Raw genomic sequence first — 12,943 nt, forward strand, 5'->3', positions numbered from 1 at the left:
AAAGGCTTGGTAATCATTTGCAAAGGAGTTTGGTGAACCACATGCATTCGTTACACAAGGCTGGAATAAGGTCACTCCCAGCTCCAGTTCCATGGAAGCTGTCAAATATGAGACTGAAGCAGAGTTCATATTCACCTTGCTGTCCATGTCTATGCCCTTATGGGTCTTCCTCCCTAAAACGGCACTCTGTCCTCTATTTTTTACCTTGCAAGATTTTCCTGCTTGTCTCCACCATCTCCAGGATTCTTTATTCACAGACTCTTTGCACTAAAATATAAGCCCCACAAAGGCAAGAACTTTGTTCATTTTTGCACTCTTGATGCTTACAATGATGGCTAGCTCATAGTAGGTCTGCAGTAATAGTTACTGTATGAACAAACAAATCAATGAATGAATGGTATTTTTGATTGTCACCAAGTTGAAATCTAAGGAGGAATGATTTTGTTGTTTTGTGGTAGTACTGAGGTTTGAACTCAGGGCCTTGTACTTGTTAGGCAGGTGCTCTAACACTTGAGCCATACCTCCACTCTTTGTAACTTTAGTTGTTTTTCAGATAGGCTCTCACACAGTTTTTGCCAGGCCTGGCCTCAAACTACAATCCTCTTATGTATGCTTGTGTAGCTGGAATTACAATTGTGCACCACCACACCTGACTTATTATTAATTGTTTTTTTTGCAGTACTGGGGCTTGAACTCAGGGCCTATACCTTCAGTCACTCCACCAGCCCTTTGTTGTGCTTTTTTTTCAAGATACGGTCTCTCAAATTGTTTGCCTGGGCTGTCATTGAACCACGATCCTCCTGATCTCTGCCTCCTGAGTAGGTAGGATTATGGGCGCCCACCTCTGACTTATTCTTTGGAACAGGGTCTTGCTAAATTTTTTGCTTGGGTTGATCTTGAACCATGTTCTTCCTATCTCCACCTCCCGAGTATCTGGAAGTATAGGTGCAAGCTACCATGCTTAATCTGAGGAAATTTTTTATCATAAAGATTTGCAGGTGTGATTTGGACTTATAAATGATTTTTTATACATATATACCCTAGAAAAAGCAAATTAGAGTGAAATACAAAATGAAATTATATGGAAGTAGTAAAGGAGAAATACATTCCACTGTCTTACTTAATTTTAAATTTGTGACCTTTTCATATGCATAGTTGGTCCAATCTCTGTTCTCTTACTTCTTTGAACTTGTATTATACTGACAATAATTTCATCAGGGTATGAAGAATTAATAGGCATTTTGTTCAGATTAGAATTAAGAGTCAAAAAAGAGGACAAAAGATAGGAACAGAAATAGGCAGTTTACTTTCTTCATAATTATACACGAATAGGAAGCCTAAATACTAAAAGGAGCATTGAGGCGAGTGGTCTCCAAGGCTTACTCTTTCCTTTTGTGTTAGTTACACTGAAGAGGCTGGAGGGGAGTGAGTCCAACTTGCTGGACCTCAGAGAGGAGGAAAGCGATTTCAGATCATTGGGATAGTGATGACCATGACCATAGGTTTGCACAGGGGGCTCCAGTGAAATGCAGAAATGGAAAGCCATACTGCATTCTCAGACATGTTACCTTTGGTAATTTCTGGTATTTGACACTGTTGGTTGACATAAGTTGTAGTATCTATCAAGGGAGTTTGGTTAAGAATGATGATAGTCATTGGAGAAGCAATAACTACTTGTTCAAATCATTTCAAATGACTTAAGTACATCCTGCTTTTTTTGAGTGGTTCATATTCACAAATTGTATGATACGATTTCACCCCCATGCTAGAGCTCAGTTAGAATTCTTGTTAACCCTCTTCTGCAAACACAGTGGCAGGAAGACTCTCAATAATAAATGCTGGAAGAAAAGAAAAACTTAGGACAGGAGTGTCCCTGAGGTTCTTCTGGTGCTATGTAAGGGAGATTGAACTTGGATCAGAAGACTGGAGTCTGTTTTCCTATCTACCAATCACAAGTTGGGTAAGTAGTTTAATTTTGTCTCCATTTTCTCATGAGTAAAGTGTAGCTATTGGTACAGACCAGTGGTTTTCAACCAGGGATGTTTTTGTTCTGAACTCCAGGGAGATTTTACAATGTCTGAGACATTTTTGACTGTGGGGGAGGGTACATATAAATGGTATCAAGTAGGTAGAGGCCAGGGTGTTATTTAATATCCTACAATGCACAGGATAGCCCCCTCCCCCTTACCAAATAATAATCTAGTTCAAAATGAACCAGTACTAGGTTGAAAACCTCATGTAGATGGTTCAAGTCTCTCCCATTACTAATATTGTTTTGTGATTTCACCACAGATCCTTCCAGACCTCATGCTACACAAGAGAAGCCCTATTTCCCTTCTGAAGCTCCCTCTGGCTCTATCTACCATAGTAAGTTCCTTCCTGCACCTTCTTATACTACCTCCATACTTCAGCCTTTGGTGTTGCCACAATCAACCTTTGAATTCTTTCATTGTAGCACCTGTTACCATGGAATATTGCCATGTATTTTCTTATCCCTTAATAAGAATATGTGCCTCTTGGGGGGCAGTGACTGTCTTGTTTATTTCTTCATCATCGCTAACATGTCATCTTAATGATAGCTAATAACCCTCATCAAATGTTGGCTTGACTGATGGTGGAACAGTTGGAAAATAAGCAGCTCAGTGTTTTTCTGGTTCCTTCAGAGAGTTGTGGCATAAATTTCAAATAATTTTACTGGATTTTTAAGTCATTGGTCTAGGACCATCTAAGTGGCTGTGGAAGTGGAACTAAAATGAATTTGGATTCATAGCCTTAGGGTTAAAGCCAGAGTTACTCCAAAAACAAGGATATTACATTAGAGTCAGGTAGAACACTGCCCACTTGGGTCTTTCTAGACACCTGCAAGTTGAAGACAAAAATTAATGCTTAGTGACACTTGGACATCCTCTCTGTTTCAAGTCTTGTTATCAGTCTGAGAGCCAGGATAGTCTTGGATTTCTGAATATATTTCCTATTATGAAAAAAAAGTCTGAAACCTCAAATTTCTAGAAGAAAGTAGCTGTAGCTGTGACAGTGTACCTGTTCAGATGCAGTGTGGTCATTCCGGAAGGGCAAGATCAAGTCTGGTGTCCCCTCTCCCTTTAGGAGATCCGATTACCATGGGAAGCAATGTTGGGACTGGTTGAATATGCTCTTATCCTGTGTGGCCACCTCATTTTTGTGAATGTTTTTACATCTTTGACCAAATAATCAGGGAAACTAATTTCATATCTGAATTGCTTATAGACCTGCAATTTTTCTTGTCAAAATATGGTACTTTGATCATAGAAACATGGGTATACTCTGATTCTAGATGTCCATACAGGGGAAATGGAACCACTGTCATGCCTTGCTTGTTCAGTTACCTGCTTTAATATTTGTGTCCTATGATATAACAGGAACAGGATATTTGAACATTATATGATAGTAGCCCAGAATTCAATTTACTCTTGATAGTTTATAAACTGGGATGAAAAAATCATACTTCATCACTTAGGCTAAAGTAAGATGAAAAAGAGAATAGCATTTGGACAAAACAGCTGTCAAAACAAATGGACACATTCATGAAGCAGTGAATACAGGATTCCTCACACCATAAGCCAGACGCCTGCTGACGGTAAGGAACTCTTGAGAACTATGATAGCTTGCCTGTCAACATCGCTCCAGTTAGGTATTCTGTCAACTGTCTTAAAGCTGCTGAGAAGGGAGAAGGTGATTGTAAAGGGCACAGCTCTGTGTCTCACATAGCATCTCCCCTTAAGGAACTGTCTTCCTGTTTCTTTCTGCTGCATCCTTTTAGAGGTGATGGCAGTGGCTTATCCAGATGATTTCTGAATTTTAAAACAGACATGTTTAGCGACTTATATCATACTGGGCAACCTTGGCAGAGGAACTCAGTTGCTAACAATGCACTTGAGTGCCCATACATTGTTTTCTTGTTAAAATAAGAAATGTAAGTAAAATTAGCTTATATGCTAATATTTATGAAAAAAGCGAGTTTAATTTAAAATAGAACACAAGATGGCAGGTAACTTGAAGAATTAAGTGTTCTTTTTAGGACAGGTAGAAATATGACATATTATGAAAGTGTTATCATCCATATTCCACCCAAGTGGAGTCCCTATAAGATTTTATACATTTACTTCCAATTTTTAACATATGCATATAAATGTAGATTGTGTGTTTACACACACACGTATATGTACATGTGCAACGCATAATTTTTTTTTCTGAACTGGGATTTGAACTCAGGTCCTTGAGCTTGTCTGGTAAGTACTCTACCACTTGAGCAGACCACCCTTGGCCCATAACACAAAATTTTAAACAAGTTGAGGGATTCAAATTTTTAAAAGACTTTTTTTGTCCTCTATTGCTAGTGGTCTGTATACATACAGCAAAATACTTCCTCTTTTTATAGCCATGAGGTTATTTTTATTTAACTTGCTAATTAAAGCATATAAAAAGATAGGGAGATGGCACAGTAACAGTCACTGAATGCTTCATTTTGTTCAAGTATTTTATACACACATTCATACAGAATGCATTTCCGCTACATTTCAGGATAAGATAGTAGTCTTGATTTTACTTTTATAATTGAGCTTATTTTGTCACAAAAACTTCTACTATATAAAACTCGAGTATCCCAAAATGCCTAAAAATAGGAGTCATCTTCTCAGAAAACATTTTTAAACAGAATGATTACTTCATTTTGTATATTTTAGGAAAATACAAGTTCAAACCCAATGAATCTTATTTACATACATAATTACTAATCTTAAGTATCTTAAATTAAAATCTCCTTGTATGAACATAAATAGGACAATATGCAAGTAAAACCAAGTATAGGTAAGTGACATCCTACAGTGATGAATTCATTAAACTTTTAAGCTGTCCATGTTGAAATTAATCCCAAGGAAGGCAGAAAGATCTACATATTTTTTGATGACTAAGAAAAAAATGCTTACCCAACTTCAGTCTTTTGTCTCTTACATCTCAGTACTACTGTCAAATTGGTCAAAAAGAAAATTAAACTGAATTTTGAAGGTTAAGAACATGTGTCAAAGTTTCCAATTAATTTTTTAAAAGACAATTTTTTAATTAGCTGCATGTACAGGTATATCACAGATCCTATTGAAATCTCCCTGGTAAAAAGCAACCTTTGAATCTTGCTCAGAGTTTATGTTCATTCATTTGATATAGAAGTCCACTGTGTACTTCTAAGAGATTAATGATACAATGTGATCTGGTACAACTGTGTCAGTTTCAATCTTTATCATGATGTAAAAATAATTAGGAAAGAAGGAAGAAAGAAAAAAAGACACTCATGAAACTAGTTATAGAAAAAAAAACCTAACCAGAAAGTGGATTTTATAAGCTCTTTTCTCACTTCTGTTAGTGACATAAAAATAGGACAAAATGAAAGGAGAGTGAATGTTTACATGAAGAGTAGTATACTTGCCACAAATATTCTGAATTGAACTTGTACTGAGCACATGGAATCTCTCATGATTTTAAAAATTACTCTTCTCTTCTATGCATAAAAACCCAACCATACGGCTTGTTATCATAAAATAACATGCATGGAGACTTAGCAATTATTTGAATGAAATTTCGGTGGCACAAAAACCAGATTCTTATTTGGTTGTTGTTGCTTGCATTGTACATCTTGTTTCTCCAGGGAAAACATTTATTTATTTATGTACAAAATATGGTAGGTGTTTTCTTAGACAAAAAGTGCTTTTTCTGGAAATCATAAAGAGGTGGAACATCTAATTCTGGGATTCTGCTGAGACCTTGTCCTTTAGTGGCGCACTTCTACCTTGGATGCTGACCTTTCTTGTGCTGGGAGCCTCACGAGCCACCTGAGGACTGATAGGGATTGATCCACATTTTCATCTGATTGAAAGGGAATAAGATTTTTTCTTATTTTTCTAAAAAATGAAGATAAAAGGTATATCACTTAATTTAATATCAGTATGTTGTCATGCTACTCTGGGGATCAAAAAAAAGTGATACTGTAGTCTCCATCAGAGGTTCTCAACCTTTTCATCCTGTATGTTAATATTTACCTTATTAGAGATTAAAACTTGAAAATAAAACTTTGAAATGGCAGAGTATTTTTGCCTCCTTTCAGATTAGTGTGGATATTTGTCTTTGATACAACACTGACACTCAACTCATGTTTGTTCCTTAAAAGTGAGTTGCAATGTGGGATCTGAACCAAATTGAACTTTGAGTAATTCATTACTTTAAAGCCCATCGTGATGTCATACTTTATACAGGCTTTTTAACTTATATATGATTTTACAACATCATGCATCTGTCATTAGGAAAATATTGGTTCATTGGGGACTGCAGGTATTCCTAAGGTTGATACATTTCATTCTCAATCATGAAAAATATCATTTTGTCAATATCACCATCAGTCCCATCAGAAAAGTAGTTTGGGTATTGGGAAGCTATCAAGATCATGGAAACAGATGCAGGCTTTCCAAAACTCAAATACCTACTGGAAAGTTTTAATGTCATCATTGGCAGAAATTCACCAGTTGTTTTTTTCTAAGTATCAAGTTCACTTCATTAATTTCCAAGACAATATTTGACAAATTCCCATGTCTGAATAATCATAGTTTGCTTGCCATTTGATCTTTCAAGTAAACATGTTGTTCTATAAAAAAAAAAGTGGCTATGATGCTTGCAGCTCCAAAAATCATACTTGGAGACAATTATTTTAACTCAATGTATTTCAAATGTGTTTTGTGCATACTTTCCATTTCTTGACAATGACTATAAAAAGATGTGTATTAAGGTTTCAAGATTTAATAAAATGTTTGCTGTTGTTGTTCCCTTTTATTTTTAAATGCATGTACATTGTAGTAAAAGAATATAATGACTACTAGTAGAGTTTGCTGCTACTGTCTTTATTTTTAATAAGTTTCCAACAGTTTTATCCACCATCTCTTCTATGCTATCAATGCAACTGTTGGATTAAGTATTAAAATAGTTTTGATGTCAAGGACCCTTTGACAGCATCTTGGGGACTTTAGTTTGAGAATCATTGCCATAGAATGAAAGGATATATTAAGGTGATTGGGTGGAACCTGTAAAGTTGGACAAAGCAACTCTTACATCATTACTGATTATACCTCTCTATACTATTGTGCAAGTTTCTTTTCTACTCCAAGCCTCCCACACATCTAAAATAGACCTGAGTAATACAGGTCTGACCTCACAGAGTTGCTCTTGAAGATTGAAGGGTAACGCTTCACAAAGGGCCTGACACACAGCAAAATTAACAAATGTTAACCATGATTAGGAATATTTATATTCTCATTTCTTTTTGAGATCAAGAAGCAATGATGTGAGTAAATCTGCCTATCAGCTGTTGGAATTTGCTTATCTTTCCCAAATCCAAATTTAAGTTTGACCTTTCTACTATGAGTCCAAGCTACATGCCCTGTTGAGTACACAGATTGATACTTTGCCCCTTGTATGTTGACTTTTGCAAATCCTTGTGTAGTCAGTCATGAGAAACATTTCTCTGTATTGAAAGCTAGTGGTGATACATGAGAGATGGTGTTTTGATGGGTCCAAAAATCTCCAAAGTCCTGAATGTCATCTGGCACACTAAGTTTGGAAAGCGGAAATTACCAAGTGGTCACCCTAACTCCTGGTGGTCAGATAGTTAGTTAGACCACCAGGAGTCACAGGGACCCATTTTGCCTAAGGCCTAGAACAAATGTTTGAGTAATGTCTTCCTTGAAACATTGCCTCTATTTCCTAATCTCAGTTCTCCACAATATACAACTTTGTGGAGAAAACTGAATTTAAGGAAATGAACTCTTAAGTGAAAAGAGGGGAAGCAGGTGTTGCCTTAACAAAGATGGAGGAGAGCGCGTGTGAGCGTGTATATGTGTGTGTGTGTGTGTCCATGTGAGCAAACGTGTGTTGCACTCTCACAAGAAGACATTTGGGAGAAACTTAGTGATAGGAAATTCTAATCTCATCAGGACATCCAGCTGACCTAAATGAAGGAAGTAGGTGAGACCCAGACACACCACATCTACATATTTTACCCGTATGAATATTTTTCACTGCTTCAAAAATAAACATTCTCTCATTGTCTTTGAAATTATAAGAGGTTTGTTCGATTTTTTTCCTCTTTACCCCTTTTGAAATACATGTGAGTACAAAAAAAAATCTAGATCTCAACCCTAAAAATGCAAAAGCATAAACTTGATAAGTGGCACATCATACTTGCTGTCAGTGTTGGGCAAACAGTTGGAAGTGGGGGCAATGAAGCTGAAATGAAGAGCATGTGTGCCTTTATAGGAGGAAGCCACCACTGACAGCACCACATAGAGGCACACATGAACTGGACACATCTTCCTAAAAGTTCAGGGTGGAAATCCAGACTTTCACATATAAAATTTTTTTAAATTAATTTTGTTGATTGTGCTGGCAGTGTATTGTGGCATTTACAAAAGTTCTTACAATATATTGTACTTGAATTTACTCCCTCCATCATTCTCTTTTATCCCTCTACCCCCATTCCTGCAGTAGTTTCAGCAGGTCTCATTTTTCCATTTACATACATGTGTACACAGTATTTGCACCATATTCACACTCCCACACACTTTCTCCACCTCCTCCCCACTCCTACTAGTACCTACCCTCTCAGACAGGACCTGTTCCACCTTTCTGTTCTGTGATTTTGCAAAGATAAAGTGATATTTTTATTTAAGATAGCTACACAGGGAGTTTCCTTGTGGTATTTCCATGTATATATGTATTATAACCTGATTTGGTTCATCTCTATTTTTCTTCCTTCTACCTTAGTCCCCTTCTTATGGTTCAACAAGCATAAAAATTCTATATTCATTCTTGTATAGAAAGCACATTAACTGTATTTATGTTTTGTTAACTTCCTTCTTTTACCCTCCCTCTCCTATGTGACCTCCCCTTAGCGTGACCTGTTTTTCATAATATTGCTGTATTTGTATTAGGTCTGTTTTCCACAAATGAGAGAAAACACGTGGCTTTTGGGCTTCTGAGCCTGGCTAACTTCACTTAAGATGATCTTCTCCAGTTCCATCTTTAAATTTATAAGTGTTGCCTCCAGCTGGGTAGACCAAATAAAATCTGTTGGCAGGGTTTGAAGGCTGCCACATTTTGGATTTCTCCAGCGACACAACTTCATCTACCTCCTCATCTCAAGGATCTTTAAGTATGCATTTGACCCATCTTTGTCACCACTCCTCACTTTGGGTCAGGGCAGATGGGAACTAGGAACAGAGAGGCGCCTCTGATTCCCTCTAGTGGTTACAGCCTGCCAAAACAGCAACTGAATGCTGATAGAAAAGTTGAATCTATGTGAAACTCACATTCATCACTAAATCCAACAAAACAAAATCTTGTTATTCTGTGTGACATGCATGTACAAGGTAAATTTACTGTGAGTGCAGATAGATTCTTGGATAAACATGACAGAAAGAAGGAGCAGGGAAATCAACTCAGAAAGAGTGTAAGATGCAAGAATTCTGGATCCTGTCAACAGAAAGGAAAGGGAAGAATCTAAAAACTTGCACTCTAACAGAAGGCAGGGACAGTAGTGCATCATGTTGGCTGGAAGGCACATATCGAGATTTGTGTGGATAGATGAGTGTAGTGTTGATGGTCAACTTACCCACTAACTAGAGCAGTATCTATCAGTTATTGTTGTTAACTTGATCCTTGTTTTAAGTATTTAATAGTATCTTAGTACTTACTAATTAATGGAGGTCATCTTATGTCCTTTGTTTAGAAGTTTCACTTGAGGAAAATAGTTTTAAGGTGGGGAGTAGGATAAATTTTGCAATTTTGAAAAAGTAAATTGAATTTCAAATAAGCCAGTAATACAGAGGTAATAAGGAATCCTAAGGAAGTTAAACAATAGCCCTCATGACTGCTTTGTTTCACTTGGATACCGCCTTGTCCCCAGGTATTATATGCCTGTAGCTCAGGTGTCAACTTTCAAGGATGATTCCCTCTGGATATTCTTTGTTGTTTGGCCCTCCTTGACACACTCAGATAATTTAATGAACTGAAATACATTTGCTTCTAGAAGCTCAACACTTCCTTATACTCTGGTTTTAAAAACAGTTTTGAGTTGAGAACATGTCAGCAAAAGCAATCAAAAGAATGTGGATGTTATTACAAGGTCAGCTTTTCAGAAGCTGTAGGCGGCCATTATTGTCATTCTGTCAAGTGGTTACATGGGCAGCAGCGCCATTCAAAGGCCATGAGTCAGCAGCTCTGACAACACTAAATACAGTAACTGCCTAAGCACAGGCGAGGTCACACACATGCATCTTCAGAAAGTACAGGAGGAAGTATTTATTTTTCAGGTGTGTGTAGATGGAAATCTGGATAGTTCATCAGTGCCCAGATGTTAAACCATGAGGGTGTGTGTGTGTGTGTGTGGTGTTTTAGGACCCACATTAAATATTAATATATATGCATTTCTTCTGTAAAGCAAGACATACTCAGATTGAGAACTGAAATAATCAGAAGTCAGTGATTTCAAATGGGATATTGTGCTAAGAGAGAGACATGACCTGGGTTGACCAACCAGTAGTCACTGGACAATTGTGGCTACTGAAAAACTGAAATGTAGTCAGTGCAAATTGAGATGTACTTTTAGTATAAAATGTACACCCAAATTCAAAGACACAGTGCTGAAAAAAATTAAATATCATTAGTAACTTTTTTATTGAGTATAGACAGAAATAATATTTTGACATATTTGGCTAAACAAAAATATATTATTTAAATTACTTTCACCTTCTTTTAACTTTTTAAAAATGTGACTACTAGAAAATTTAAAATTACATATATGACTTGCATTCTATTTCTATTGGTCAGTGTTGCTTTTAGAAGGTATTAGGTATTATACCCTTTGAGTATAGTGTACATATGCATACACACACATATGACACATTTGAGCACACATGTAGGACTAGGAAAGGAAGAAGAGCCATGGTCGTAGCCATTAAAGTAGTACAGGCTTCAGAATTCCAATTAAAGTGATGATCCAAAGATTCTAGCTCTCTAAGCCAAAGAATGGTACAGCATGGGCCATACCACTAAGAGATAGCCCCAACAGGCCTAAGCACTAGGTCCAAGAGTGAAAGGACATTTGTCATAGTTATTTAATTCTGACCACTACACTAAGAAAGAAAGGGCACTGTCAAAGATGTCAAGAAATGTTTTTCCCCTTGCTACTTTTATAAAAGAATAAAATGAGCTCTGTAGAAATGAATTGGTGTAGGTCCCTAAACTTTTCAGTTGTTCTGACTTAGATGCTCTTGAGAGTGGTGAGCCACTATGCTCAAGGTTGTATCATATTCACTGGGTTTAAACTTTGGCATAATAAGTATTTTGATAAAAGAAAAATATTATTTGAATATTTAAATAAATGAAAAGTCATACTTTCTAGATTTGGTTGAATATGTTTTCTGTGCTTTGAGTATGGTGTATCACTGTTATTAAATTATCACTCTCAATTTTGGCTAGTACTGAGGGTCCCTAGAAGCTTGTTGCACATTCTGTTCTTCTCAGCTTCAGGCTTTGAATGAGCTGCATCACTTAGATTCTTTCATCATCTTCTTTGTCAAATTCTACTTCAGGAACTTGGGAGTCCTATAGTAGAAAAGATGCCAACTTGGGACTCCAAAGTCACCTATCTCTTATTCTTAAGTTTCTTTCATCTATTTTAACTTCAACTATTGAATTTAATTCTTGTGAGCACAGCTGGAAAACAGCCAGCTGAGAAGAGGTGCACTAATGATGGCTAAGCCATTTGGAACCACTGTCCATAGATGTATTCATTCTACCAATAAAAAAAGTTGGGTAGTGTATTAATGGCTCCTGAACTGGTTGAAAGAGGATGAAATTCCTCAAATGTTTTTTCACTCAGAACCATTCAGTGTCTCTTCTTCATCCCAAATAAATAACATAGTTTTGTCTATTAAATTCAGAAATTGAGATGGATCTCTGAGAAGATGTCTAGAGAACAACCTGTCATTCTCTGCTACAATCACTGTTCCTTCTCTAAATGGAGAATGATGTATGCATGTAAACTGTAGTGGATTCATTTAAAATTACAGGAATTCTGTAAAGAAAAATTAGCAGGTTAGTATCTTAATGATTTTTTCATATATTTTTATTTTCTCATTAAAAAGACATTAAGCATTATATAAATAGTTACATAAATATTAAAAAAAACAAAATATTTTTACCACTCTCTAGGGAAATTGAGTTTTAATTCTTTCAGTCTGAATGTTGAAAGGAAATTGACTGATTTGTATCACATTTTACTTTTTGACAAGTTTTTCTAAGTGTTAATTCTTGACAAGTGATTCTGAGCAACAAAAAAAGTAGTACCATATTTGGAAAATATACAAAAGCCGGAGGAACTTAAGTGAGCTAAGAAAAACTTACAGTGTTTACAGAATAATAGCTTTCTATTATCTAATTCCAGTATTGGGTTTTAAGTAATATTGATTATATAGAATATACTGTTGACTTCATTTCACTACAGTTTTAGATGATTACATTGTAGTAGTTTTTAAAAATGGACTTCAATATCTAATAATTAGAATTTTCTCCTCTTTATTCTAGATTTTATAACTGAGGAGTTTTGTCATGAAGAGACAAAATCCTGTCTGTTCTAAGACTTTATCGGTTGCTGGGAAGTTCAGCAAGGAAGGGGTTAGCTGTGATTGTCAGCTCATCCCAAATCCATTTAGTACCCAACTGTCCTATAAGACATAGTGCTTAGATGTAAGGCAAGAAGGGCTCCTCTATTCTTGCGATGTACACTAAAGTTCAAACTGCAGTCTTCACCGACTTACCAGAGATGAATCACTCTAATGAATGGCTTCCTGAACCTCTTCTAGGACCA

At 36.4% G+C, this 12,943-nt stretch overlaps 1 protein-coding gene across 14 annotated transcripts in view; it reads right to left on the bottom strand.

The window, feature by feature from the left end:
• The window catches only part of Dtna (dystrobrevin alpha), a 345,657-nt gene that overhangs the window by 188,314 nt on the left and 144,400 nt on the right, over positions 1–12,943 (bottom strand). The window lies entirely within an intron of this gene.

Source organism: Castor canadensis, chromosome 4 (assembly GCF_047511655.1).
Source record: "Castor canadensis chromosome 4, mCasCan1.hap1v2, whole genome shotgun sequence".
Taxonomy (NCBI): Eukaryota; Metazoa; Chordata; class Mammalia; order Rodentia; family Castoridae; genus Castor; species Castor canadensis.